The 27,713-nt window shown below is 53.4% G+C and overlaps 1 long non-coding RNA gene across 1 annotated transcript in view; it reads left to right on the plus strand.

Moving 5' to 3' along the window:
* Positions 1–4,342: 4,342 nt before the first annotated feature.
* LOC142824391 (uncharacterized) overlaps positions 4,343–27,713 on the plus strand; it is a 61,264-nt gene continuing 37,893 nt past the window's right edge. The window contains exons 1-2 of the long non-coding RNA XR_012899289.2: positions 4,343–4,599; positions 11,361–11,466. This is a non-coding gene — a long non-coding RNA (uncharacterized LOC142824391). The remainder of the gene's footprint in view (positions 4,600–11,360; positions 11,467–27,713) is intronic.

Below are 27,713 nucleotides of genomic sequence, written 5' to 3' on the forward strand. Positions count from 1 at the left end.
TGAGAGATTATTGGGAGGCCTGGCACGGCGGAAGCAGGGGGTCGCAGCCTGACACCCCCTCCCCCTGCACTCTTCTTCACTGCGGCAGCGGGAGCAGAGCACTCTGGGGAAGGGAGCACGGTGGGTCAGGACAGGGCAGTGGGGTTGGCAGCGGGGCGCCCATGGGGCGTGTGTGGAAGCATGAGTCCTACTGCTGCCTGCACCAGGACCCCAGCCCCAGGTAACCCTGTGGGACCTGGCCATAGGACAGCTGAGGTGGCTGCTGTGGGGCCCCCAAAAAGACAGGGCCTGGGGTGGCTGCCCTGAACTGCCCTACGGCCGGGACGGCTCTGCCTGCCTGACACAGCTATGTCGGTACAACTGGCACATGCAGGTCCTGTGCTATGGCAGTCTGGTGCCGTCGGATTCTCCGGGATTTGCTGGTCGGAGCCTCTCTTGGCATCACCAGGAGCTTCGACTCCTGGTCTGGAGGCCGGCTGGGAAGGCAGGCGAAGGCGAGAGTGCCTCAAGCAGGTCTGTGTTCCTCGGCAGCTCTCAGGCAGCAGGTAAGAGCCCCTGCTAATGCCCAACTAGAGCCGCTGTCCCTCCTGACTCTCCCTCAGCCCCCTCTGCTGCTCACTCCTTCTACTGCAGGGACTCCTCTGTCCTGCGGCCAAGCCAAGGGCTCAAACTCAGAGCCAGACCCTAAACAGTTCAGCGATAAAACAGGGTGTGTTTTCATTCTAGTGTCAGCTTTGAGAGCAAAGGCCCCAGCCCAACTTCTGTCCACGCTGCCTTGTGACAGGAGAACCGAGGGCCAATCTATGAAGTAACTAATTCAAAATTGGTAAGAAGGAAACATTGTTTTAAACAACCTCTCATTAGTCAGTGGAATTTCCCACCACAAGTAGCAGCAAGGTCAAGAATGTAACAAGATTCTAAAAAGGGAGTAGTTGTATGTATTTAATGACTATCCAGAGTTGTAATTAATACTAATGATTCCTGACAAAAGAAAGAAAGGAAACCAGAAAAATACAAATCCTGGACTTCGGAAAAGCAGACTGACTCCCTCAGAGAACTGATGGGCAGGATCCCCTGGGATGTAACATGAAGGGGAAAGGAGTCCAGGGGAGCTGGCAGTATTTTAAAGAAGCCTTGTTAAAGGCACAGGAAGAAACCATCCCACTGCACAGCAAGAAAAGCAAACATGGTAGGTGACCAGATTGGCTTACTGTGGACATCCATGGGGAGCTTAAACACAAAAAGGAAGCTCACAAGAAGCGGAAACTTGGACGGATGACTAGGGAGGAGTATGAATATATTGCTCGAGAATGCAGGGGAGTTATCAGGAAGGTGAAAGTGCAATTGGAATTGCAGCTACCAAAAGATGAAGGAGAACAAGAACGGTTTCTACAGGCATGTTAGCAATAAGAGGGTGGTCAAAGAGGGTGTGGGGCCCTTACTGGATGAAGGAGGTAACCTCGTGACAAATGATGTGGGGAAAAACTGAATACTCAATGATTTCTTTGCCTCTGTCTTCACGGACAAGAGCAACTCCCAGACTACTGGACTAGGGAAGGAGGTGAGCAGCCCTTGGTGAGTAAAGAACAGGCTAAGAACTATTTAGAAAAGCTAAACACACAAAAATCCAAAGGTCCAGATTTAATGCATCCGAGGGGGCTGAGGGAGCTGGCAAATGTCATTGTGGAGCCTTTGACCATTATCTTTGAAAAGTCGTGGAGATCGGGAGAGATCCCGGATGACTGGAAAAAGGCAAATGCAGGGCCCAGCTTTAAAAAGGGAAGATGGATGATCCAGGGAACTACAGACCAGCCAGCCTCACCTCAGTCCCTGGAAAATCCTGGAGGGGATCCTCAAGGAATCCATTTTGAAGCACTTGGAAGAGGGGAAGTGATAAGGAATAGTCAACATGGATTCACAAAGGGCAAGTCGTGCCTGAGCAACCTGATTAGCTTTTATGCTGAGGTAACTGGCTCTGTGGACGTGGGGAAGTCAGTGGATGTGATAGACCTTGACTTTTGCAAAGCTTTTGATACGGTCTCCCACAATATTCTTGCCAGCAAGTTAAGGGAATGTGGATTGGATAAATGGACGGTAAGATGGATAGAAAGCTGGCTAGACTGTTGGCCCAATGGGTAGTGATCAATGGCTCGATGTCAGGTTGGTGGTCAGTTTCTAGCGGAGTGCCCCAAGGATCTGTTCTAGGGCTGGTTTTGTTCTATATCTTTATTAATGACCTGGATGAGGGGATGGATTGCACCCTCAGCAAGTTTGCAGATGACACTAAGCCAGAGGGAGAGGTAGACACGCTGGAGGGCAGGGATCGGGTCCAGAGTGACCTGGACAGATTAGAGAATTGGGCCAAAAGAAATCTGATTAGGTTCAACAAGGACAAGTGCAGAATCCTGTACTTAGAATGGAAGAATCCCAAACATTGTTACAGGCTGGGGACCGACTGGCTAAGCAGCAGTTCTGCAGAAAAGGACCTGGGGATTACAGTGGACGAGAAGCTGGATATGAGTCAGTGTGCCCTTGTAGCTATAAGGGCATAAGCACATGGTCAGACCAACTGTCCAGCCAGCCCAGTGTTCTGTCCACTGACAGTGGCCATTACCAGATGTGTTCCCTCCCTCAAGGACAGGACACAACAATCCTCACATGATCCCTCCTCTGTCACCCTCCTCCAGACAAACAGAGGCCAGGGACACCATTTCTACCCAGCCTTGCTAATAGCAGTTGATGGACCTAACCTCCATGAATCTATCGAGCTCTTTTTTGAACCCTGTTAAAGTCCTAGCCTTCACCACATCCTCTGGCAAGAAGCTGCAGAGGTTGACTGTGCACTGAGTGAAGAAAAACTTCCTTTTGTTTGTTTTAAGAAGACTAATGGCATATTAGGTTGCATTAGGAGGAGCATTGCCAGCAGATCCAGAGATGTCATTATTCCCCTTTATTTGGCACTGGTGAGGCCACGTCTGGAGTACTGCGTCCAGTTCTGGACCCCCCACTACAGAAAGCATGTGGACACACTGGAGAGGGTCCAGTGGAGGCAACCAGAATGATAAGGGGGCTGGAGCACATGACCTATGAGGAGAGGCTGAGGGATTTGGGCTTGTTTAGTCTGCAGAAGCGAAGAGTGAGGGGGGATTTCAGAGTCGCCTTTAACTTCCTGAAGGGAGGTTCCAAAGAGGGTGGAGAGAGGCTGTTCTCAGTGGGGGCGGATGGCAGGAGAGGAACAATGGTCTCAAGTTGCAGTGGGGGAGGTCTAGTTTGGAGATTAGGAAAAACTATTTCCCTAGGTGGGTGGGAAGCGCTGGGATGGGTTCCCTCGGGAGGGGGTGAAGTCTCCATCCCTAGAGGTGTTTAAGTCCGAACAAAGCCCTGGCTGGGTTGATTGAGTTGGGGTTGGGCCTCCTTTGGGCAGGAGGCTGGACTCGGTGACTCCTGGGATTCTAGGATCCTATGAGTCTTTGGGATGGCTGGAACTTCCTGCTTTGGGGCTGAAGCCAATCTAACTATTGTTACACCCGGGGGCTACCTCCGTTCGAAAGGCAGATTAACCCCTAGGTGCTGCTGCGCAGCTTCTCGCAGTGCCCCTGGGGCATTTGGTGCTGCCACTGCTCAGCAACCGGACACGAGAGCGACGGGCCGGCGGGCCCCGCCCGCTCCCAGCGCCGGGCGACCGGACACGAGAGCGACGGACCCGCGGGTCCCGGCCGCTCCCAGCGCCGGGCGACCGGACACAAGAGCGACGGGCCCGCGGGCCCCGCCCGCTCCCAGCGCTGGGCGACCGGACACGAGACCGACTGGCCTGCGGGTCCCGCCCGCTCCCAGCGCCGGGCGACCGGACACGAGAGCGACGGGCCCACGGGTCCCGCCCGCTCCCAGCGCCGGGCGACCGGACACGAGAGCGACGGGCCCGCGGGTCCCGCCCGCTCCCAGCGCCGGGCGACCGGACACGAGAGCGACGGGCCCGCGGGTCCCGCCCGCTCCCAGCGCCGGGCGACCGGACACGAGAGCGACGGGCCCGCGGGTCCCGCCCGCTCCCAGCGCCGGGCGACCGGACACGAGAGCGACGGGCCTGGTGGGGGGGGGGGCGGGTAGTGGCGGTGCCTGCCCAGGTGCTGGGTCCCGGCCGCAGGCAGTGCAGCTGGTGCAGCTGGTGCAGCTGGGCAGTCCGGGCTCTCCCCGTTTGCACCCAACAGGCTCCCGGCCCGAGCCCTGGGCACTGGTGCATTTGCATACTGGGACGATTGGACTCGGCCTCATTTGCATAATGGCAGGCAGGCGGCGGCTCGCCCCTGCCCCGCTGCAGCATCGCCAGCCCAGCACCTGCGGTAGCTGCCGGGCTGAGCTGCAGCGACCCACTCCCGCCACTAGGGGGCGCGCTCGCCCCTGCCGCTCTATGGCTCGCGCCTTCTAGAGGGGCTGCCCTGGGGCCGCTCGCGCCACGCCCCTGTGCTCTATGGCGCCTCCAGTAAGGCCCCGCTGGGGGCGGCCAAGCAACTGCCTGTCCGAGCGCTCGCGCGGCTCAGGCGCGCAGCGGGCGGCTGGGAGCAGGCCCTTCGCGGAGCGCAGGCGGCAGCCATCTTGTGTGAGGTGAGCCGGGACGCGGCGGCCATTTGTACTAGGGGCAGCGTCACCGCCGCCCGAGCCTGGCAGCCATCTTGCCTGAGGGCAGCCCGCAGCCTGGGTCCCGGCGGCGGCCATTTCGAGAACGGGCAGGGTTAGGCCGGCAACCGGGGAGACGCCCCGCCCCGCCAGTATCGCGAGACTTCCCGTTCGCCCCGCCCCCACAGGCAAGGGCGGAGCGCGGGCCGAGCCCCGCCCCCATAGCGGAGGGGAGCCGCGGGCCGGAGCCCTTGAGGGGCTGGGAGGGGGGGGGGGGCGTCACAGGGTGAGAGCCTGCGGCTGCTGCCCGCTATCCCTGCGGGCCCCTGGATCTAGGGGTGGGGAGCCCCTTCCCACTGGGCGCGCTCCCCACCCCAGCCAATCAGCGCCTGGGGCGGGGGAGCGCGGGACGCCCCCTCCCGCTCGGCAAGGAGCTCGCGCCACTAGCCCCGCCCCTCCACCCGGCCAGCGGCACTTCAAAGCGCCACGTGCTCTGGGGGCGGGCGCGTGACGCCCCCTCTGCTCCGCCCCAGCGCGCGCTGCTCGGGGGGGGGCACCGCCCGAAGGGTTCAGCCCCTAATTGGCCGGGGGGCGGGGGAGTGGGCGGGTCTCCCCAGGCCGGGTCCCGCCCGCGGAGGCCCCTTGCCCACCCCTGCCCTAGCGCGCCACCTAGCGGTGAGCCAGGCAGTGCGCCGGGGTGCCCCGTCACTCAGTGCCGGGACCTGACACCTGGCTGAGGCTGCAAGTCAGACTCGGGACACACCCGGCGCACGGCTGCCTGTGCACTGCACTTGCCGGGTGTGTCACGGGCAGTTGCATGCTGCTCTAGGGTACAACATTCCTGTGTGGCTGGGCGAAGCCACGCGCGTCACGTCTGCCTGTAATTAAAGGCTGTAGCATAATGCATGTGCACTAGGAGAAGTGTTAATTTGGGCATTTCTGAAGTGCACTTGATTTGGCAACCTCTCAGTCCTTAACTTCCCATTGCCAATGGCCCCTGCTTTAGTTCGGCTGAAGCAGCCATAACTAATGTCAAAAATACTTTATGAATTTATGTCCATAATAGCAATACTTAGAGGTGCCAGCCCTGGTTATGTCCAGATACATACCAAGAACTGCCTCCACCCCCAGAGACCCTTATAGTCAAAGTACAAGTCTAAGGATTTTATAGTTATTTGCGGATCTGACTGTCAGGGCTTCTTTTCCCCTATGATGGTCATGAATTCAGATCTGGAACAGGACTCCATAGAGCCTTATAAATTCAGAGTACATAAAGGCACAATTCTGGCACCAGCTGCGAGAGAGAGGTAGGCTCACAGGAGGCCAAACTTTGGCCTCCTGTTTTAATTCATTGAACAAAATTTTTGTTTGCAGCTCAAGAGCTGGGTCAGGGGAGGTATTTTGCATACAGTTCAGTGGTTGTTGACTAGAAAGGGTGCATGATGAGCTACCATAATATCTCCGTGCAATCAGTATTCGTGCTGAACGGTCTTGGCACAGTTACTACACTGAAGCTGTTCTTTACCTTGCAACTCACAGCTGGACACCACTGAAATCCAGTCCTACTCAGGAAGGTCCCCACTGTGTGCATTTTGCTGGCTTTCAGGGTAATTATTATTCAAATCCAGCTGTGATATATAAGGCCAGTGACAGTGTAGCACAAATGCTGTTACTTCAAGCACTTGTATAGCTGCTTCTCAGACACTAGGAGTCAATAGCAGCACACTGCTGCTTTTAGAACAGCCTGCTGCAGAGAGCAGCCAAAGGGTTGTCTGATACCATTTGTGTTAATTCCATTTAAACTATTTATTTCAGCATGAATCTCATCTGCTGGATTTCAAGTCATTCCGTCTGTACATGGGACGGATCTGTATACATGTCAGTGAAAGCCCTGGGGGTGGCTAGCAAAGAAAGAGGTGCAAGGTTTGACAGTACCATTGCTTGTTCCTGTAGCTCTGTTCTGAATCTGGAGTTTTATCTTTAGAGACTATTTGTCACTCTATTGAAGTAGAGGAAAGAGGCCCTGGGGTTTGTTCTGAGTGGGTATGGAGGTTTATATTGGCATGTCACTATGCTGGCTGGAGTTGCTCAACTCCCATAGCTACAGATAAGGAGTTAGATATTCAGACTGCTGGAGTGAGCTCCCAATGTATATTATGCACTGAGAAATCAAGTCCCACTTCATCAACTTGGTTAGATCTTCAGCCACTCAATTTACAACACTGAACACGTTTTTATGCTAGCAGCAACAGCCTGCTCTTTCAGTGTCTCCTGTTGTTTCCATTACATAGCGCTGCTTCTGGAACTGGGCACTTTTCTTGGAGTATTGGCCATTACTTTATAAAACTTTGGTGCCATGGGTGAACCTCTGGCCTGGGGAGGCTAGCTCCCCAGCCCTGCCCCTTCTGCCCAAGGCCCTGCTCCTTCTGAAGCCCAGTCCCCCCACACTGTGGCTGCTGGACCCTGACTCAATATAGCACCACCCCCCGTCAGGAGGCCAGCCCCACCCAGGCCCAATATTGCCAGGCAGTGTAGCCCTAGCCTTGGCATCACTCAGGGGAGCAGAGTGGGCGGGTCGTAACAGCCAGACTGGGTCAAACCGAAGGTCCGTCTAGCCCAGTGTCCTGTTTGGAAGGCACAGCATGGGATAATGGAATTAAAGAGCATCACGCACATGAATGAGGAGCCACCATTTTATCCTTTAGAGGATTTGAGCTTGCAAAAGTGCCCTGCACCGATGCCCTACTCTTGCCCCTGGAAAGGAGAAGTATCAGGCTCAAATCTTTCCTGCAGGAAGCTCTTGCCTGACGTCACTGAGCGCTCAAGGTTCGCAAGGATAGTTGTCCACGAGGTGACGATTTGGTGTGTGATGCATTTATGACTAATTTAGAACTGAAACATGGTTATCATTCACCATTGCCTAGCTGACTTAATTAGCAATTGGGTGTGCAGCATAATTAGAGGGAGCTGAAACAAACCTATTGAAAGTAAGTTTCATATGGCAAGAGAGATGCTGATCAGGTACATCATGGAATTCTAGCTCACTTTGATTTAGAAGAGGACATAGTTCTTTGGGCTTGCCTACATGGCAAAACTGACAGGCATAAATATAGCAGAATACTTATTATTAGGGTTATTCCACTCTAGCTGGGCCAGTTTCCTCACATAGACAAGCCCTAAGTAAGGCTAATTAGTCCAGCAAGCGGTAATTTGTTGAAAGGCATGTTGAGGTGCTACCTGGCTTGCTCTGCAGTCAGATGCATTTGGGGTAGCGATAGGCTAGCCGGTAAGATCTCTCTGCCTGATAATGAAGCTTTCCAGGAACAATGCAGCCCTTTCCAGGAAGCGCATACCCCTCCGATCTGCCCCTTCCTGCTGTACCTTGTCGCTAAAAAAGCTTTAGCATTCAGGCTTCTTTATTGTTTGCCAACTGTTAAAGAGACTGTTATTTTAGCACCGAAAACAAGCCCTTGTAATAGGGTGTTTGTGCTCTGTGTTGGCAGGCCTGTAATTTGTGTGCAGAGTTATGGTTACCACAGAATTACTCCTCCTGGGGATGAGAGGAAGCTGGCTATGTGGAGGTCAGCATGTTAATGCATAGCATGCAATGAAAAACACTCTCTACAGGAGCCAGATTCCCCCAACATTAGGAGTTTCCAGATCAGAGTTCTGCCCTGCACCAGATTTGGCTCACTCATGTAGGCAGCGAGACACGCCTTCAGTTACAGCATCATGGAGAAAGGCACAGACTCCCACAGACACAGAGCTCCAGCTGTAGCCCTGAGCATCACAAGACACAGAGACAGTCGGTGACCTTCAGCATTCCCCCCCAGCCATTAGCATTGCAGTACCTGAGGGCTAATTTCAGCACCCAAACACAGACCTGGGTGCCTGAATAGAGATACTTGTAAACCACCTGTAACGATGCCCCTCACTCCTTGTTCCCAGAGTGCCATTCTCCAGCACAACCAGCCACACCATGCTGACAGTTTCCCTCTGCTCTGTAGCACCAGATGAGAAAAGCTGCACCCTCAAAAGGAAGCCTCCCCCTTGTCCCCCTCTAAACTGAATCCTTCTCCACAGGGAACTAGTAGCATGCCCAGCCCTGTGCCCATACACTCAGCTAGGGACTCTCCAAGGCCTGTGGGGTGTTCCGCTCAGCCTGGCTGCCAGGTTTTGAACCCAAGGGGCTACTAGAGATGGCCAGTATCCATGGTCCCCATCCATGAAGATTGTTTAGGGAAGAGATTAGCTACCCAGGTCTGACACGCCTGTGTATTCAGAGAAAAACTTGCCTCCTCTCAGGGGGACGTTGTCATCTGACTTTCCCAGTCAGCCACCTTGTAACAGCTCTCTGTAGGTGGTAGAGCTAGCAGAGCCACTGCACTTTCCCAGGTAGCTTGTGGGGAAGGGGAAAAGCAAGACTGGGTACTTACCAGCTGATGAGCCAAGCATTGCTCCTAGTTGCAAAGCCTGCAGCTGTGAAGTTCTGCCAATTTAAGGATCCAATCCACCCCCCCCCCCCCCCCACTGGCATCCTGGGTGGAAATTAACATAAAAGGGAACTCCTGGCCCATCCAGAGCCTGACCCTGGAGAAGGAAAGAGCTGTGCTAGTGCTACTGTAGGCTGGCACAGCAACTAAGGGCAAGTGTTCTTATTCCCCTCCTAGTAGGGAAGCACTGACAGTCTGCCGATCACCTAAGTGCAGGGGAGCCATGAGGAACAAGACCTACTTCTCGTGCAGCTCTTTTCCTTAGCAGGCAGGTCTCAGAGGCTAGAGCTTGTGAAATCCTGAGTCCCAGGTCTGCCCTTGCCCCACTGGCCTTGAACCTTCCCCTTCCCTGAAGATGCCCTTTTCTTCCTGCTCCTCTGGCTCTGTGCGCTCTTGCAATGGCACTCAGTCCCCAAGCCCTTAGCAGTAATCAGCAAAGGCCTGGAGGTAAGGGAGTGCGGCTGGGTAGTCAGTAACTAACAGGCTTTGCAAGTGTTTAGCAGTCTTCCTTCTGCCAGTGTTCTCCATTCCCAGTCTGCCAGTAGGAACCTGCCTGCGCAAAGTCCCCCGGGGCCCGTGAAGTCTGAGGTCTGTCCTATCATAGGCAGGGGCAGGGGGGTCTTCAGGAGCTGGTAGCCAGCCACCTGCATTCCTCGGCATCCCTTTACCTGGGGCTAGGCCTGCTGTGTAATCAGCAGCTCTGGAGTTTGGGGCCTGTTTCTTCTAGCTCGGAGAGCTTACTTGGGAACACCTTGCTGCTAAGCCTGGGAGCAGTGTCAGCCTTCCCTCGGGCTGCAGGGAGCGCTCGCAGGTTTATAGGATCTTTCGAAAAAGGGGTTTATTTTGAAAGATCCATGTCTAAACTGCCATTTTTCTAGGGAAAAGCCCTGGGTTGAAAAAAACCGGGGCTGCCATTATGCAAATGAAGCACAGGAAATTTAAATCCCGGCTTCATTTGCAATTTTGAAGTGTCTAATTTCAAGAAAAGGGATGTCGTCTAGATGTACCCTTAGAGAAGGGGAATCTGTGGGGGAGGGGTTGTCAGAGGGGAGCTGATGGGGTGTGAGGAGGTGTGATGGCGCGTTGGGGTTCCCCAGTCTCCTGCAGCCCCGGAATGGCACGAACAGACTTCACCAGCCAGTAGAATACAGGTAGCTTATTGCTTCTCCACGATACAGCGCAGCACAGATGTAATCTAGTTACAGGAACTGGGGGCTAAGAGGCCTCAGTGCCCCCCTTGAGATAGGGGAATCCCAGCCCCCTCCCCAGTTCCTTCTCCCCTGCTTTCCAGCCAGGAACTAACTCCCCCTTTCCAAGCCCTGCCCCCAGCCAGGGCAGCCTTCCACCTCCCTTTGTTTCTCCCCATGGGGGGTTGGCTGGTTCAACGGGTATGGAGTCACCTTTGCATAATAAGGTTTTCCTTGCTGGGTCTTGCTCCAGACAGCAGAGGTCACCACAGCCCAGCAAGTACCCCCACTACGTCACAGGAGTCTTGAGGGGGTGTTGGAAGGGAGCCGATGGGGTGTATGTGTGTGTTTGTGGGGGCACTGGAAGGTTTGGAAGGGAGCTGATGGGCTGTTTACATGTGGGGTTACTGCTGCATGTTCACATTTTACAGTGTTTCTTGGCCCATGGACTGTGTGGGTTTTGGGGCTCGGGGGCATTAGAGGGGAGCAGTAGGGATGGGATTAGGGACCCTGAAGGATAGCTCATGGGGTTGGGATCTCAGGGGCTGTTGGAGGGAAGCTGATGGGGCATGGGGGTGCTTGGGAGCTTGGAGGGGAGCGGCTAGTTGGTATGTGTGGTGTTGATGCTGGATGTTCACGCTCATGTGGTGGGTTTGGGACTCAGGGGCCGTTAGAAGGGAGCCACTGGGGCGTGCGGGTGGGTTTGTGGGTCAGTGGGGAGGGGATGGTGTTTTCTCTCTGCACAGCTCTGTTGGGGAGGTTCTTTTTCTCTTCTGAAGCCGGCGGCTGTCTCTGGGAATGTGTGTGCAGAGGCCTGGATTCTGGCAGCCCTGACAGCACAGTCACCAGGTTGGTACCTGGGAGACCAACCACAAATGACTGAATTTAGCCCACTAGCCTCCTAGCCAGCAAGGATGTCTGCCCAGGAGGGAAAGGGGCTCTGCACGGACACTGGAGTCACTTGTAGAGACTTGGGCCTCAGAAAGCAGATGGCCACATGGGCCACAAAAGCCAAGTGAGTAGCTTCCTTTGTTCTGGACTGGACTCATTTCATTGCTGTGTATTCCAGCAGGCTGCCCTGTGTCCGTGAGTGAGGGGAGCACCGTCTGCCCATAAGCCTGCAAGCAGACTGGTGTAGCTGCACACCTGGCGTCTCGTACTGAAGAGATTTTCAGGTAAGCGTGAACGGAAGGTTTCTTTTTCTAAACATTGCCCATCACAGTCAGGCTCGGGGGCAGCCTGCCAGTCTGTCAAATGAGCTGAGGTGATGATAAACCTGTTTGCTTTATAATCTTACAGCACAAGAAATATGGACAACTGCTTTGGATAAAATAGAGCTTCACGGTTTCAAATCACTTTATATTTTGGAAGGAATGGGACATGGGAAACAATTGCCCAACACTGACATGCTGCTCAGACTGGAGAGAGATTACTCTCCTGGCTGGACAGGAGAATGGCGCTTAGAAATTGTCTCGGTAACTGACTCAGCAGAGTTCACCAGTTCAGTATTTGTATTTGTGGATGCGCTGAACTGGGCATGTGTCGCGGGAGCAGAATTTGGCACGCGGATAGGACGTTCCTGCTGCAGACACATGTTAAACATCCAGCAGGGTTTGTTTTTTTATATTTTTGTTTAAAAATACTTTACAGACAACTACTAGTGCTTTGAGGAGAGCTTTTTACGTTGAATCTTGATTCCAAGTTTACTATCGGTTAGAGAATAAACTTCATTGACAAAGAGAAAAGATATGCATAATAATCCAATGCAAGTGGCATCCCTGTCCAGAGTGTCCCAGCAATCTTCTGTTGGAGACTTGTCCTTCTGTGGGATCAGTGATTTCTCCATTGCACCAGGCCTCAGCACTTTGCCCTGTCTCCGCTTTTCCTCTCGCCAGTCTCTCTCTGAGCGGAGTTTGCACTGTGTGCCCTGGGTGAGTATTTCAAAGGGGAGGATTCTAAAACCAGGGAGAGCTCACTGACTAGTTGTGTTGTCTGTAACCTTGACCGTTTGTCACCCAGGCATTCCCGGTCTAGCATACTTGTTCTTCTCCGTTTGTATCTCTCCTACATGGCTGTCCATCTTCTTCAGACCTTGCTCTCTCCACCTAAGTTATTTTATCTTTCAGCTGAGGAGTCCAGCAGCCTGACTTGAACAATCACTGCTTTGTGCTAACAGAACTGTAGCCAGTTTCGAAATAGGCTTGGGGGAGTGTCATTGTGGGTGGCTCAATGGAAACGCCAGTGGGAGGTAAATGCCAAATTAATCTTAGGCTGCAGGAGAGATTAACAAACTGTACGGCCTGATGGAGCACTCTCAGAACTACCCTGACCTCCCACGGAACATGCTAGAGAATTTCACCCAGTAATTGCTGCAGAAAATCAGTAGCTTTGGGCTGAGCTAGAAAGAGACCCCTGGTTTGAGAGATACATTTTGGGTGATGGGGAGCCCATCCCATCCCTGCGTCAGGTGCTCCACTGGTTATCTGCCCTCCCTGCTGACAATCTGGGGAAGGGACTGGGCTAGAAACTGAGAATGCCGTTATGTTCAGTGATGTAAGCCCTCCCCTTCTGCCTTGTGCTCAGATCTTCACTTATTTTTATGCCATAGTTAAAAGGCTACAAGTAGGTACCTTTTTGATTGGCCTTTGATGAACAAAACCCAAATCATGAAAATGAGATTTTATTTGCATTAGTGTCTATGGCATTTCATTTCATTTCATTGATGTGGCTTTCCACAGGCAGTGTATACATTGTGAAATGATTTAAAAGTCATCCTATCATAGGAATCTTTACAGAGATCTAAGAGAGGCTCAGTCATGAGATATATTTTACAAATCAGGAGTTCACATTTTACTTTTCCAGTGCAAACTAGACTTGCAAAACTCTGGATAAAGTCTGTGTAGTAAGCACTCTCATTTTTTTCCTTATGATTTTCCAAACACAAGGCTGCAGCAGACATGGCTTCAATAAAATGTATGAAGGCATAAATCGTTACCCAAGGAACCAAAGTCTCCTTCTCCACAAGGCAATAAAACACTGAAATTACTTTCTGAAAGCTTACCTGCGTGGCTTTTCCCTCCCGGCTTCTTCCCCACATCCATCAGATAAAACTTTGACACCGAGATCTCTTTTGCGTCAGCTGTTCACAAAGCTCTTTTCAGTTTCTACTGCACTGCCTCTTAGAAGAGTGCCTGTGTGGAGTCTGACTGCAGCTGGCTGCATTCTGGTCCATGGAGGAGAAGAAACTGGCTCAGAATCACCCAGGGTGGTGAATCCTTCATGTCCCTAGTTTGTCTGCACTTGAATTCTTAGTTGTGTCTTGACACATGAACTAACAGGAATTAAATACTGTTAGAGACACTGAACAAACCTTGGTTGCTCATTGTTTCACTGTAGGCTCTTAAAGGTCTGTCTTCAGTACAATTCACAATGACGTTTTGTAACGATCAAAACATGACGAAAAACTCAAGTGCAGACAAGCCCTTGTAGGGTTGCATAGGAGTGTGTCCTGACTGGTGGGCTGTCACACATCCACATCCAACACAGAGTTAAAATTCTCCATCCTTTGGAGCCATCATCCATGGATTAGGAAGGTTTTCCTTTTAATAATTGAGGGAAGAAGTAGAAAAGGTCCTGTGATCCTGCCCGGTCTTTGAAGAGTTTTAACGTTAAAATTCTGTTCCAAATGCAGGGTCTACTGTCGGCCGTTTTTCTGCTTGGGATTATCTTGCTTAGGGTGGTACAAGGTTGGAAAGCCAGATGACTCCCACCTCTGGGGATGGCATGCCCAAGAACCACTGGCTCCTGCAGTATAAAACCTGCCAGTAATGCTCTACAGATGCAGAGTACTGGAGCATGCCAGCTGCTGCCCGGGGGAGAGAAGTCCATACGTGCTAGAGTCTCGAGGTGCAGTTCTGCCTTCATGCTCTCCGTGCAGTCCCTGGTCAGTGGGGTACAGATGGTGTAAGTGGGGGGAGAACTTGGCTCCTGACACTGGAATGGCCAAAGTACCATCTTAATCATAGGAGCAAGCTGCTGCAGAAGCCTGGCCAGCAATGATGGCTGGATTCCTACAGCTCCTCACTGTAAAATATAATTGCCCCAGTCACACCCTGGCTCTGCGCTAGTGAGCATGGCACGGCAGCACAAACAGAATGCTCTCCGCAATGGCAGGCTGGTTTCCCAAGAGCCTGTATATCGGAAAAGCAGCAGTCCCTTAGCGCGGATAAAGGCTGCCTACCCAAGAGTGCCTCTGACCTTGAGAAAGTCTGTTTGCTCAATAGGGAGCCTATCAGCTGCTCGAAGCCGCAGAGTGAAGTGATCACTTTGCATGTTTCATTTCTTATTTTACCTTTGCCTTGTAAATTCTGATTGATCAAACAGAAGTGACTGTCCCCGCCAATCTGTCCTGCTGACTTGTAATTCACTGCTTAGCCATTCGCAAGAGTGCGGAAGGTCATATGGCCCTTTGATTGCTTCACCTGGGCAGGGTGCCCGGGAGAGCCAGGTTAATACAAGATTTTAGTCTCTGGGCCAGTGAACAGCTCCCATCTGAGAGCATCCACAGGGTGTTCAGTCGGTGTGTGCCATAATCATCTCAGCTGGTATCCGCTGACGCAGGACGTGGTGCTGAGAAGTAATAATCTGTAGATTTCAAACCCCTGCAGGCCAGTGCTTCTCAAGCCATGAAGCTGGCTTCCTTTCGTCTGCTCTGCTGTGAGACGGAGGCTGAGTGGGTTAATCACTCCACATTGACCTCTGTGTGTGAGAGGTTAAGACAGAGGTGTAATTGTGAGCTTTAATGAATCCGTGTTTGCACAGCGTGTTGGGAAACCTAACCGTGATCCTGGGTTGTTCTCTGACTCAGTACTTGGCTACGCACAAGTGCTCAGTCCGAGTATAAGAAAACCAGGCTTTCGTCACAAGGGAGAGGGAAGCATTGCAATGATGATTCAAAAGCAGACATGCCCCCCGCAACATCCTAGCCAATGTGTGTGCCTCAGTTTCCCCCGCCTTGTGGAAGATGACAGGATGTCCCCTTCCCTCTGCTGCACCCCACACATAGATGTCACCTGAGACCAGAGATTTCTCTGCATGCTGAGATGCATTCAGGTGGGCTCACCTTCCACCCCCAGGGGGGGAGGTGGCTGAGCAGTCCCTTCCTGCTGCTGCTCCCTGCCACATGCCCCCCTCCGCCTTGGATGCTGCAGCCTTTGTGTATTTGAGCTAGTTTGTAGGAGCATGACGTATAAGACTGATCAGTGTTTAGAGGAACCAAGTATTAGACCAGCTGAACTGCAAGAGCCTGTAGGCGGAGGTTTGCAAGATTTTAGCTTAGCTGTTCTGGGCTTTGGAGACCAAATAACCTTTCTGGCTATTTCTCAGGCCACAAGTCAGCGCCTGAGCAATAGCTGGAAAGGTTGCAGGACAAGAGGTACTAACTGGCAATATTGTGAAAGTTTAGTTGAGAAGATTTATTTTAAATTTTAAAATGCTGTAACAGCAAATATTGTCTCTCAGGCATCGCAGCCATGAGACAGGTCAGTGTCAGCGAGAACCCGGACTGCCTATAGAATTAGGGGCCCCTGTGTTTCTAGGGGACACGGACCCATATGGAAGAGCGGGTTGCTAATTTCAGGTGCATGCCCAGAGCAGGACAATTGGGATTCGCTCGGAAAGGCCAGGAGGAACTGCTTCTCTCTTGATGATCAGGCTGCGTGAGGGCCCGCAGTCTCCCCTCCATCTAGGGGGTGCCCATACGTCTGGGGCCATAATGGGTACGCGGAGATATTTCGGAGCTATTAAGTATACAGGCAGTCCCCGGGTTATGTATAAGATAGGGACTATAGGTTTGTTCTTAAGTTGAATTTGTATGTAAGTCGGAACTGGCTCCAGATTCAGCCGCTGCTGAAACTGATCAGCGGCTGACTACAGGAAGCCCTAGGCAGAGTTGCTCTGCCCCCGGCTTCCTGGAATCAGCCGCTGATCAGTTTCAGCAGCGGCTGAATCTGGACTCCTGGGACAGAACAGCTGGGGCACTGCCGGGTAAGTCCCCGCAGGACCAGCCTGGCAGCACCCCAGCTGCTCTACCCCAGGCGTCCCGCAACAAAAGCCTGGTCTGCTGGGGGGGGGGGGGGGCGCACTAGCTGCACCCCGTCCCCCCCCCCCAGCAGACCAGGGAGACCCGAGCAAAGCCGCGGAGCGCAGAGGTCCCGCCGCCTCTGCGGCTTTGCTCCTGTCTCCCTGCTGTGCATAGGCTTTGCTCCTGTCTCCCTGATCCAGTGCACAGCAGGGAGACAGGAGTAAAGCTGCAGAGGCGGGGGTCCCCGCTGCCTGTGCGGCTTTGCTCGGGTCTCCCTGCTGTGCTGGGGAGTCCCCCCCAGCACACCAGGGAGACCCGGAGCAGCTTTCTTGCCCCGGAGGACGCAGTGGCGGGACCGCTGCGCTCTGGGTGGTCCCGCCGCCCGCAAGCTCCGGGGCGAGAAAAGCCCCGTTCGTAAGTGCGGATCCGACATAAGTCGGATCTGCGGAAGTCGGGGACTGCCTGTACTCGATAGGACGCGTAACGTTGGTAACTTAATAGAACTGCTAGAAATAGATGGGCTTGGGACTGCCTGTGTTACTCGCTGGTGGTTTCATGTGTTCCTAGACTAGATCCAGAACACAGAGAACTCGGCTGAACTTGAAGCTGGAGAGGCCGGACCAAACCCCACTGATATATAATGAATACTAGCAGACTTACCCAGTGTTGCCCGGGTCTGGCCTGGGGAGAAGGGAGTGTGCAGGCCACCTGCTTGCTCACCCCAGGCTGGCCTGGGATCCGATGGGGGGTTGGCCTGGTCGGTGCTTGGTGGGGAAGGCAGCTGGGGATTTGGGGAGAGTGGTTTGGGGTTGGGGAGGGGGACTGGCTCAGGGCTGGGAGTTGGGGGCCCTGACTGGGGTTGGGGGATGGGGCTGCACAGGCCTCCCCTGGGCTGGTGCTTCCTGAGCCGGGCCCTAGCCTGGGAGGCAGGATGGCAGGGGAGCATGCAGGCCTCCCGCATTGCTCCCTGGGCCGGTGAAGAGGAAAAGGGGGGGCCCACACAGACTGGCCCAAAGCAGCCATGCTGGGCATCCCAGTGATGCAGGTTGGGGGGGAGGGCTGGCCGGCCCCGGTGGCGCTTCTGGGGGAGCAGCAGGTCGGGGTTTTAGGCAGGGAGGCCATTTCTAGTGGCAGGCTAGATAGTGGATCTCCATTGCCAGCTGGCCTCTCCCTTGGTGGTATGGCTGCCCCCAGTGGTGACTCTTTAGGACAACTCTCCCCTGCACTCCCGGCCCCCAGTGGAGAGTGTGAGGATCGCATCCCTCCTCTTTCTCCCCCTCCCTTTCCACAGTATGGGAAACTATCAAATTCCAGGCACGTCCCATTGTCCTGGCACCACCAAACCCTGACCTTGTTGTACGTTAGGAGAAGAGGAAGCTGGCCTAACAATCAGACTCTCAGGCGCACGCGCGCGCACACACACACACACTCTCTCTCTCTCTCTCTCTCTCTCTCTCTCTCTCTCTGTATACATAGATTAAAGAGGATCAAAAGCCACCGTAGAGTCGGCAGAGAGGAATGTGCACCAGGGAACTTTCACTGTCATGTACTGTATTTTTTCCCCAAGTGACCCCCCCCCGGCTCCCAGCCGTGGAAGAGATTGAAAACACCTTTAGAAGCCAGATTCTGAAATCAGATGCAGCTCACAGGGAAATAAAGGCCACCCCTCTGACAACCGTGAGTGTGTTCATCTTGGGCCAGGCTGTAGGCCAAATCCCGGCATTCCCGCTGGTTGGCCAATGGCACGGGCTGAGAGCATATGTTCCGGCACGTGATGGGCTGGCACGGGGGGGTGATCACTGAAGACAAGCCGAGAACTCTGCCAATGCTGAGATGCTGTTACTCCTAGTGACATCACGTTTTCATCAGCTGAGCCTTCAGTGCTGGGCACTGTCCCGTGGGTACCTGGGTAAAGCCATTTGCTAATTGAATGTAGACTGGCGATGGAGAGAGCGTTCGTGAGCCTACGTGAAGAGCTTGCAGTAGGGAGTGCTGCTGGGAAACCTGCTAGCGAATCCCTCCTGCTCCAAGCCCACAGGCCTGGCTTTGGGAAGTTGGCGCCTGGGCTGCCCCCGTGCTTCCCGGCCCCATTGTCTGGGCCAGCGGATGCTGATTTGGTGGCTAACAGCTGCAAGGAGATGGAGATGTTTTCCACGTGGGTTCAGGCTGCGTTGCCACCACATAGAGCTGCTCCAAACATGAAGACGATCTTGACAGGAATCGTTGCCCAAGTGTTTCCTGGTGGTTCATTTCCCCGTCCCAGCGCGAATCTTTGACGAATGTCGGGGCTGGAATCTGATGCGTGGTGAGCAGCCCTTCTGTAGACTAAGGCAGCTGTCGTCGGGCTTCTCCAGCGTGCAGCAGTGGCCAGCTGGCTGGAGGGTCTCTGGAGCTTCCTTTTCGTTCCGGGGGAACATGCTGCCTGGGATGCCAGGGGATAGAGTTGTGTCCTAAAATGTCATCTCCCTTTACGCATCCTGTTGTCGCCACAAGGACAACAAAGGAGCAAATAGAGGGCCACAGCATGGCTCCGCCCGTGGGTCTCTGTGGCTGTGAATGGGTATTTAGCAGGCACAGCGCTGCCTTGACAGGTGGGCGGATAAAACAGTCCAACAGTCTTACGTTCTGTGATTGCCCAGCAGAGGGAGGGTTCAGGCTGGGTTAGGGCGTGAGGTGTTACCGCGAGGATGTGAGTGGTTAACTGGCTAACCGGTAAGCATCACCCTTATTGGTTATGGTTGACCTGCGGGGGCTGGAGTAGCCCCCCACCTACCGCGGGCAGGGGACTGCTCCAGCCTGGCGGGTCCTGCCACAGGCAGAGAGTGCTCCAGCCCACACAGAGCAGCCCGCGTCCACACGAGGCCCTGTCCTGTGTGCTGCAGGCAGGGCCTTTCTGGCCTGGCTGGAGCAGCTCCCACCCACAGCACGGGGCCTGCTCCAACCCAACATGGGCAGGCAGGGGGGCTGCTCCCCCCAGTCCACCCCCCTCATTCAAGCAGTTAAACAAAACATTGAACCCATTGACCAATTAAATGGGATTTTACATCCCTAGCTGACAACTGGAATATAGGTTGGACCTCCCTGGTCCGGCACCCTCGGGACTTGACTGGTCCCGACCCAGGGAGTTTGCCAGGCTAGAGGAAGTCAGTGCTGGCCCCTCTGCTGTTGGCTGCTGGGTCCTGCTGCTGAACTCCGGGCCCTGGTTCCCCAGACTCCACCTCTTGGCTCCGGCCACTGGACTCTGCTCCCATCTGCCAGGCCATGTTCCTGGCTGATTGGTGGGCTCTGCTCCTGGCCAGTAGCTCCCAGCTGCTGGGCTCTTCACTGGCTCCCAGCATCCAGGCTCCAGCCCTGGGCCCCAGCCCTAGCTGCTGGGCTCTGCAGCCAGTTCCTGCCCACCAGACCCTTGCCCCGGCTGCTGAGCTCTGGCCCGAGCTACTGGCCACTGGCCCTGGGCTCTTCTCCCAGCTGCCAGCCCAGCTTCCTGGTCTGGCAATATATGTGGTCCTGCTGCACCAAGTGCTCCAATCCCGGAGCCCCCAGATGATGCTGGACCATGGATGCTGCCGGAGCAGAGAGTTCTGGACTAGAGAGGTTCAACCTGTCCTTCCTTCCAGCCCTTAATGTGAGAACAGTGTGGATGAGGACACTCGGATAGACTTGTCCTCCGGACTGGATTGTGCAGCCTGACTCCCTGGACTCAGCCCACTGGGCCTGCTGTGTTCTAAGGCAGTGGTTCCCCACCTGTTCGAGTACACCGAACCCTTTGCGATCCGTTAAAATGTTGCAGACTGCCCAAGGAGAGTGGCGGGAAGCAGCAGCCAGCACGTCCCTTGGCCCACATGGCTTCCTCAGCTCCTATCCCCTCCATCCTCTGCCCATCCATGGAGGATATGGCAAGGGAGCTCCTGTGGCCAAAGGCAGCTCCTGCCCTGGCACTCTGCCCCTGGCCAGGCACCGAGCCCTGGGGGGAGAAGAAAAGGAAAAGGAAAAGAAAAGTAAGGATCAGGCCCAGGGTGAGGGCTGGAGCCTAAATGGCAGCACAGCTGGCAAAGGGAGGCTGGACTGTGCCCCCTGGGGTATCAAGATCCCATCCCGAGGCAGGAGGCAGCATGCATGCAGCTGGTTGTGAACGGTGAGCCCCAGGCGAACATTGCCTGGCGGAAAGTCCCAGTCCTTCGGTGGGACCGATCCTTTCTTTTCCTTTCCGCAGACCCCTGCAGTACTATTGTGGACCCTGGAGTCCACAGACCACAGGCTGGGATCCACTGTTCCAAGGGTTAAATGTGCACTGGTCTCTGGGCTGTGACATTTGGAAAAGTCATTCCGTTGTGCGTGCTCTTGCTTCTCTGAATTGTTTCCTTGCTTTGAACGTTGACTTAGCAATGGAATCAGCTCTCAGATAAGAGGCCTCGCTCCCAGCTGGGGTAAATTAGCAGAGGTGAGAATCCAGCCCTCTGGAGAGCTCTGCTTCCAGCCGGCTAACTCAAAAACTTTAGAAAGGGCAGGGTACATGGGGAGGGCCTTGAATTCAGTCGCTCCCCTCCTATTACAAGCAATAAGCCTGTACTCATCTCTTTGTCTAGCATAAAATGCATCTGAGGTGCAATGAATCACATCACATCGTTTTTCAGATAGTGCTTGTCTTTGCTCTTCTAGCTAGACTCTTTGGATTCACCCTGGCATTCAGAGCCGCCTCTCTCGACGTGGAGGCAAATGCTGAGTGGCGCTGCACAGAAGTTTGGAAAATCCAGGACAAATATACACACTGAAATGCCGAAGGGACTCAGATGAGCATCCCAAAGGCTCAGGGATTTGCTTGCCGGTGCAGGGCGTAGGTGCTGTGAGCAGGTCGTGCTGATAGACGGAGGCAGGGAGGTGGGAGTGAATGCAGATGAAGAGCACTACAAGCAACACGTCGGCCCTTGGAAAGAAAGTGAGGCAGGGCGAGCACCTCTGGCCGAGTCAGGGGATCAGGGTGTGAGACAGAGGCAGGAGAGTCAGGAGAACAGGGGCTCTGGGGAAAGCTGCAGGAACTGGGGGCAGGCCCTCCCTGGAAAGAGGGAGCAATTATCAAAGAGCCGGGAGAAGGAGCCAGTGCTGGGTGGCTGGAAAGGGCCGGGGGCCAGCACAGGGCTTAGCCCCTGGTCCTTCTGGAGCTGGCCTTGTGGTGTGTGTGGATAGGGCATGCACAGGAGGGGTTTCGGGTGGAGGCAGTGGGTGGGGGCAGGGCACTGGGCTGTGGAAGGGGGTTTGGGTGCGGACAGTGGGCGGGGGCAGGGACTTGGGGTGCATGAGAGGGTGCGGGGATCAGGCTGTGGGAGGGGGTTTGGGTGGGGGCAGGGGCTTGGGGTGCATGACAGGAAGCGGCGTGAGTTCACTGGCCATGGTATGCAGACAGCTTGCCTGCTTGAGTCTTGCTGTGCCACCAGCAGGCCAGCTGATGGCGGGTGGTGAAGGGGGCAGTTTCCCTGGAGCCTGGTGATCCGAAAGGGCCTGGGGCTCCCAGCTGCATCTCCACAAAGGCAGCCGGCATCTTGAGCCCTTTAAATTGCCGCTGGAGTCCTGTGCAGTGCGCTCCGGGCAGTGCCGAGGGCTGGGTGTAGGGCAGGGTGCACTGTAGGCAGCACTAAGGGCTGAATGAGCAGAAGAAAGCGCTTCCAGGAAAGGCCACTGGAATAAGAATGTCTCCCTGTGGGCAGGCTCCAGCTGGGCTCCAGGCAGGCTCTAGTCTCTAGCTGGGCTCTAGTTGGGCTCCAGGCAGGCTCTAGTCTCTAGCTGGGCTCTAGCTGGGCTCCAGGCAGGCTCTAGTCTCTAGCTGGGCTCTAGTTGGGCTCCAGGCAGGCTCTAGACTCTAGCTGGGCTCTGTTCTCTTTGACTGAGGTGTATATTAGGGATGTTAGCAACTAGTCGAGTAGATGACCAGTCGAGTCCCCCCCTTGTGCCTGTATCAGAGGCAGCAAGCGGGAAGCAGGAGCTGGGGCTGGGGGGAGCCAGCTTAAAAGCCACTTCCCTCCAGCACCATGGAGGGGCAGGGGAGGAAGAGGCACAGCAGGGGACCAGGCACCAGCTGGGAATCAGCTGACACTACATCTCTGCTTTTTAAATTGAGTAAGAGCCACTGGGGCTGATTCCCAGCTCGCTGATCCAGCTAATGCCTGGCTCGCGCCCGGTCCCAGCTGCGCCTCTGCACTGGCTGGCTCTTACTCCTTTTAAAAGGGAGAGCCTCAGCGGAGTTAGATCCCAGGGCAGGGCACTAACCCCACTGTGACTCTGCAGTTTCCCCCTTACCGAGTAGTCGATGGGAATTCCATCAACTACTCAATTACCTGATTAAACGTCATTTAGCATCCCTAGTGCATATATCAGGCCAGGTCCTCAGCCCCATTCTGGCGACACAGTGCTACTGTGGCAAGGAATTCCCGGAGCATAGACCTGCTTGTCTGCTCTGTTCCCCATTAGTTCTGTTCTCCTTGGATGCCCTTCCTGCCCTGGTTTAGGTACATCAGGTTTTAAATTCATTTACCTAAACGATGCTCTTTCCTAGCAGAGAGAAATTGGTAGCTACAGATCTCTAAACAGGCTGCGGTCACCTTGGCAGCCCCCGAGCGATGCTCAGGGCCATTTAGTCCCCAAGCAGCCCAGAACCAGCCTGGGCACGAGGTGTCGAGACCCTAGTGAAGAGGTGCAGATAGGCATTGGTCAGGCGATGAAAGTGGCACTGCGTTTACACCCTGTGAAGGCAGACCTGGGAAAGTAACGTGTTGTATAACTGCCTGGGTACAAATGCTGGACGTCTACATCCCGTGCTGCTCTGTGCCTGATGAGGCTCCAGCCCCAAGGTTTGAAATGACAATGTGCAGTGCAAAGTAAAGGGTTGGTCCCGTCTGACCTTGCTCATCAGGCAACTTTAGAGTCTACATCCTGCCAGCCAACTGCTGTCCAGGGTCCTGGGAAAATTCTTTCTGGAGGCGCTGTTCCCACTGTGGGAGGTCAACTGGAAAAACACTTCTGGCAACTTCTTACTCATCAGTGAGGTGATGCCAAAGGAGGCACCCTCAGCATTCGGTTTAGCGGGTCTTTACTAGACCCGCTAATTCGAACACCGGAAGATTGATCACAGCAGTGTTGATCTTCCTGCATGTCTAGCCCTGGCCTGGCGTGTGGAGAGGAAGTCTGGTGTCAGATTGTTTAGCAATGCAGTGATGTGGGCTGCACCGTGCCACCTTGTCTTGCTTGGCAGTATTTTATTTTGCAGTTATGGTGAATGGTGGGACTAGTAACTTAACAGCTGTCGGTTTTGGGCCTTCTCTGTACCTGGTGGTATTCATGTGTATGTGGCTGTCAGTAGAAAAACTGCTCGTGGTCAGTACTGTAGTGTATTTTGAGATCTGAACGAGTACCAAGAGACAGACAGGTCCTGGTCCTTCAACCCTCTTTCACACAAGCAGTCACAAAGACGAGGGAAGTTTGTAATGGGACTATGATGAGCAGCGTTCGGCCAGTAGCCCAATAAAGACAAGCTGGTCCATCTGTTCAGAGAGGAAATGCCTTCAGAAATGCTATGCAGCTTGTTTTATAGTTAAAAGCTTTCCTCTTTTCAGTATTCAGGCTGCTGAAAACGCCCATGTAATTCATTTATTTTTCTTTTCTCATGGGTAGGTGATTTTATGCATTCCTAATCCATCTCTAGTACGTGGTGTGATTCTTCATTTCTTTCTAGAAACTCATTATCTGGTCTTCCATTCTGATTAATTAGTAGTAGTGCAAATATCCATGGCTGCACAGAGGATGTTGTCAAGACATAATGCCTGTCTATGTTCAGCTTCTTGATGATGGCACAGAATCGAGTGAGTGTCTGAAAGGCTTTAAGATCTTCAATCTCTTAATGTTCTATAGAAATAAATTATGGCGATGGTTGTCTTATCTGGTGTTCAGCCAAAAGGGAGGGGGTGAGCCAATAAGCTGCATTCTCTCCAGAGACCACTTGGATGATTGTGTTTGCATCTGGGCACGCCGATCCTTCAAAAGGTGTTAGTAATGCAATAGCCGCCATTTTGGCTGACATCAGGGTTGGAATGGGGACCTCCAGAATGGAAAGCATGAGCTAAAAAGCAAGCCTTGGAGAGGAGGCTGCAGCAGATTCCCAGCCTGGGGGCTTAAGCACAAAGGGGAAGGAATAAAACACATCAGCTAGTGGGTTATGAGAATCCTTAGTGCCCTGTAGGTGAACGGTGCTTTGCAGGTGTTACTATTTACCCAGCTAGGATCCTGGCAAATCAGAGGGAGTTCAGAACAAAACAATAAAGTGCTCCCCATGCTGACAGCACTGAGTTGAAGGGAATATCCATATTTAACACGTCACCTCAGGACAGGATGCAGAGATAACATTTCACGATACCTTAAATGACTGCTTCTTGGAGCAGCTGGTTCTGGAACCCACAAGGGGAGAGGCAATTCTGGATTTAGTCCCAAGTGGAGTGCAGAATCTGGTTCAAGAGGTAAATATATAACTGGACCATTTGGAAATAGTGACCATAATAAAATTTAACATCCCTGTGGTGGGAAAAACACCTCAGCAGCCCAACACTGTGGCATTTAATTTTAGAAAGGGGAACTACGCACAAAAGAGGAGATTAGTGAAACAGTAATCAGAAGGTACAGTGACAAAAGTAAAATCCCTGCAAGCTGCATGGAAACTTTTCAAAGATACCGTAATAGAGGCCCAACTTAAATGTATACCCCAAATTTAAAAACATAGTAAGAGAACCAAAAAAGTGCCACTGTGTCTAAACGATCAAGTAAAAGAAGCAGTGACAGATAAAGACATCTTTTCAAAAGTGGAAGTCAAATCCTAGTGCTACAGATGTGGGCGCCTCATCTTGAAAAAGATATATTTGCTTTGGAAAACGTTCAGGGAAGGGTAACAAAAATTATTAGGGTTTGGAATGGGTCCCATATGAAGACATATTAAAAAGATTTGGACTTTTCATCTTAGAAAAGAGGAGACTAAGGGGGGGATATTGTAGAGGTCTATGAAATCATGACTGGTATGGAAAAAGTTAATAAGGAAGTTATTTACTGATTCCCGCAATATAAGAACAAGGGGTCACCAAATAAAATTAATAGGCAGCAGGCTTAAAACAAACAAAAGGAAGTTTTTCTTCATGCAGCACACAGTCAACCTATGGAACTCCTCGCCAGCGGATGCTGTGAAGATTAGGACTTTAATAGGGTTCAAAAAAGAACTAGAGTCATGGGGGTTAGGTCCATCAATGATTATTAGCCAGGATGGGTAGGAATGGTGTCCCTAGCCTCTTTTTCTCTGGAGGTGGGTGATCAAATGAGGATTACTTGTTGTGATCCCTCCCTCTGGTGCATCTGGTATTGGCCACTGTCAGCAGACAGGACACTGGGCTAGATGGACCTTTAGTGTGACCCAATCTGTTCTTATGTTCTTAAGGCTCAGACTGGACAGTGAGTCTTTGCTGGAGGTAACCAGGGTGGAATCATTTAGGCTGGTCAGTGGTAAGGAGGATCTCGGATGGGATGAAAGTCAGCTGAAGAGGTGGGTTGTGCCCGTGAAAGCTCATGATGCCATGTTAGTCTCTAAGGTGCTGCAGAACTATTTGCTGTTTTTAAGCAAAGAAAACATTTGCCTGAATACCAGGGACCGATGCTAACTGTGTGGCCCATTTGGCTGTGGGTGGGATTGACACACAGGCCAGCCCTTCATTCTTTTTGAAGCAAGTCTGGGGCGAGTACTTCCCCACAGGTTGTAGGGCAGGGATGGTGCCTCACTGTTGATAATGGGCTGGGGGAGAGAACGGAAAAGTTCTGGGGGTATGCAGCGGGGCAGAGCATATAAATTTGGGCAGAAATGGGGGTGGAGGTGCAGCACGTGACCTGTGCCACCTCTGGAGGGGGAAGTCCTCTCTGGTCAGGGGAACGGATACAATGCCACCCTAAGTTTTCCATCTCTGTTTTTGTCTCATGGCGTCATTCTGTCTTGCGGGGGTTTTGGTGGGGGACCATTCTGACGTCTCATCTGACCTCCTACATAACCCCGGCCAAAGACTTTCTCATGGTGATTCCTGCAGCAAATCCATAGCCTCTGGTGGAGGTAGAGAGCTAGCTTTGGTGGCCCTGGCTCTGACCGGAAATGTGTGGTTTTCTCGGGCAAACCCCTTGCTAATAGGTGCCTCCTTTTGCTGTTCGATTCTGCATTTTGTAAGCTCCTGCCTGGGTTCGGTTCCTGTCCGTGGAGATGGCTTGCAAATGAAATGCCCAGGGCAGGCCTATGATTCCTTTTAGCCGACTTGTCCTGCTGCGCATGCGGCTGAAGCGTGTACTCAATGAGGCATCGCAGCTTTTCTGAGTGCCCAATGCACTTGGAGTCTGCTGCTGTGGGAAGAGGGGGATGGGCAAAACGTAATGCTTCTATGGGAGAATCACCGCAACCTGTGGGATGTTTCTGGTGTCTCTGCCCATCACAGGGCACAGATGGGGCTTGGTATTAGGGAGCAAAAATCAAGTCTGAAAGTTAGACTCCCGAGTCTCATTACGACGGTGAGCCCACTGCGTCTAGCTTTGCTTTTGTTTTGCCTTCTTTCCGCACTGGATTACGAACCTGTGTGTAGACATAACGTGTGTGTGGGAAGCCGAGATCCCTGTTTCTAAGAACTGTGCTTGTCCTTTCCTGCCCCTAGCTCGTCTGGGGCAGGGATTGTCCTGCATTGTGGGGTTATGGTTACAGCTCCCCTGGTTAACCTCGAGGCGCTACTGCAATAGGGATGTTTAATGATAATTACACTGGGGCTTAATTAAGAGGGAGTGTTTAAATGAATTGCGAGTCATTTGGGACCAAAGTGCTAACTCCTCCCTGGAAATGAGAAGTGAAGGGAAGATGAGTGTTCTCTGTGCGGTAGCCAGGGCTGTTCTGTGCTTTCAGAGCGGTGACCGGGCTGGTAACCCTGTGGGGGGTTGATGAGAAGCAATGACTCGAGAAGATTAGCAGCAAAGCGAGGGCTGGGCCAGAGTCAGCAGCCCTCTCCCTTTGCTGACTTACCCCAGCGGGGCCTGAGCCACGCCTGGGAGCTGGAGCCCTGCTTTGCCTGGCTGCAGGAGTGGGAGCTGAGGGAACAGCGGTTGTCGTGCGCCACGAAGGGCCTAGCGCAGAGCCCGGGTGTGACGGACCGGCCCATGTCTGGGCACAGCTGAGGGCGTCCGCTCAGGGCGAATTGCTCAAATCCGGGGCTCCTTATAGCCCCCAGACTGGTGACCTCTCCACACAGGCCACACACCAGTCCCACAGAGCGCTTCAGCAACCTGCCTGAAGCC

This window comes from Pelodiscus sinensis, chromosome 13 (assembly GCF_052426305.1).
Source record: "Pelodiscus sinensis isolate ZL-2025 chromosome 13, ASM5242630v1, whole genome shotgun sequence".
NCBI lineage: Eukaryota > Metazoa > Chordata > Testudines > Trionychidae > Pelodiscus > Pelodiscus sinensis.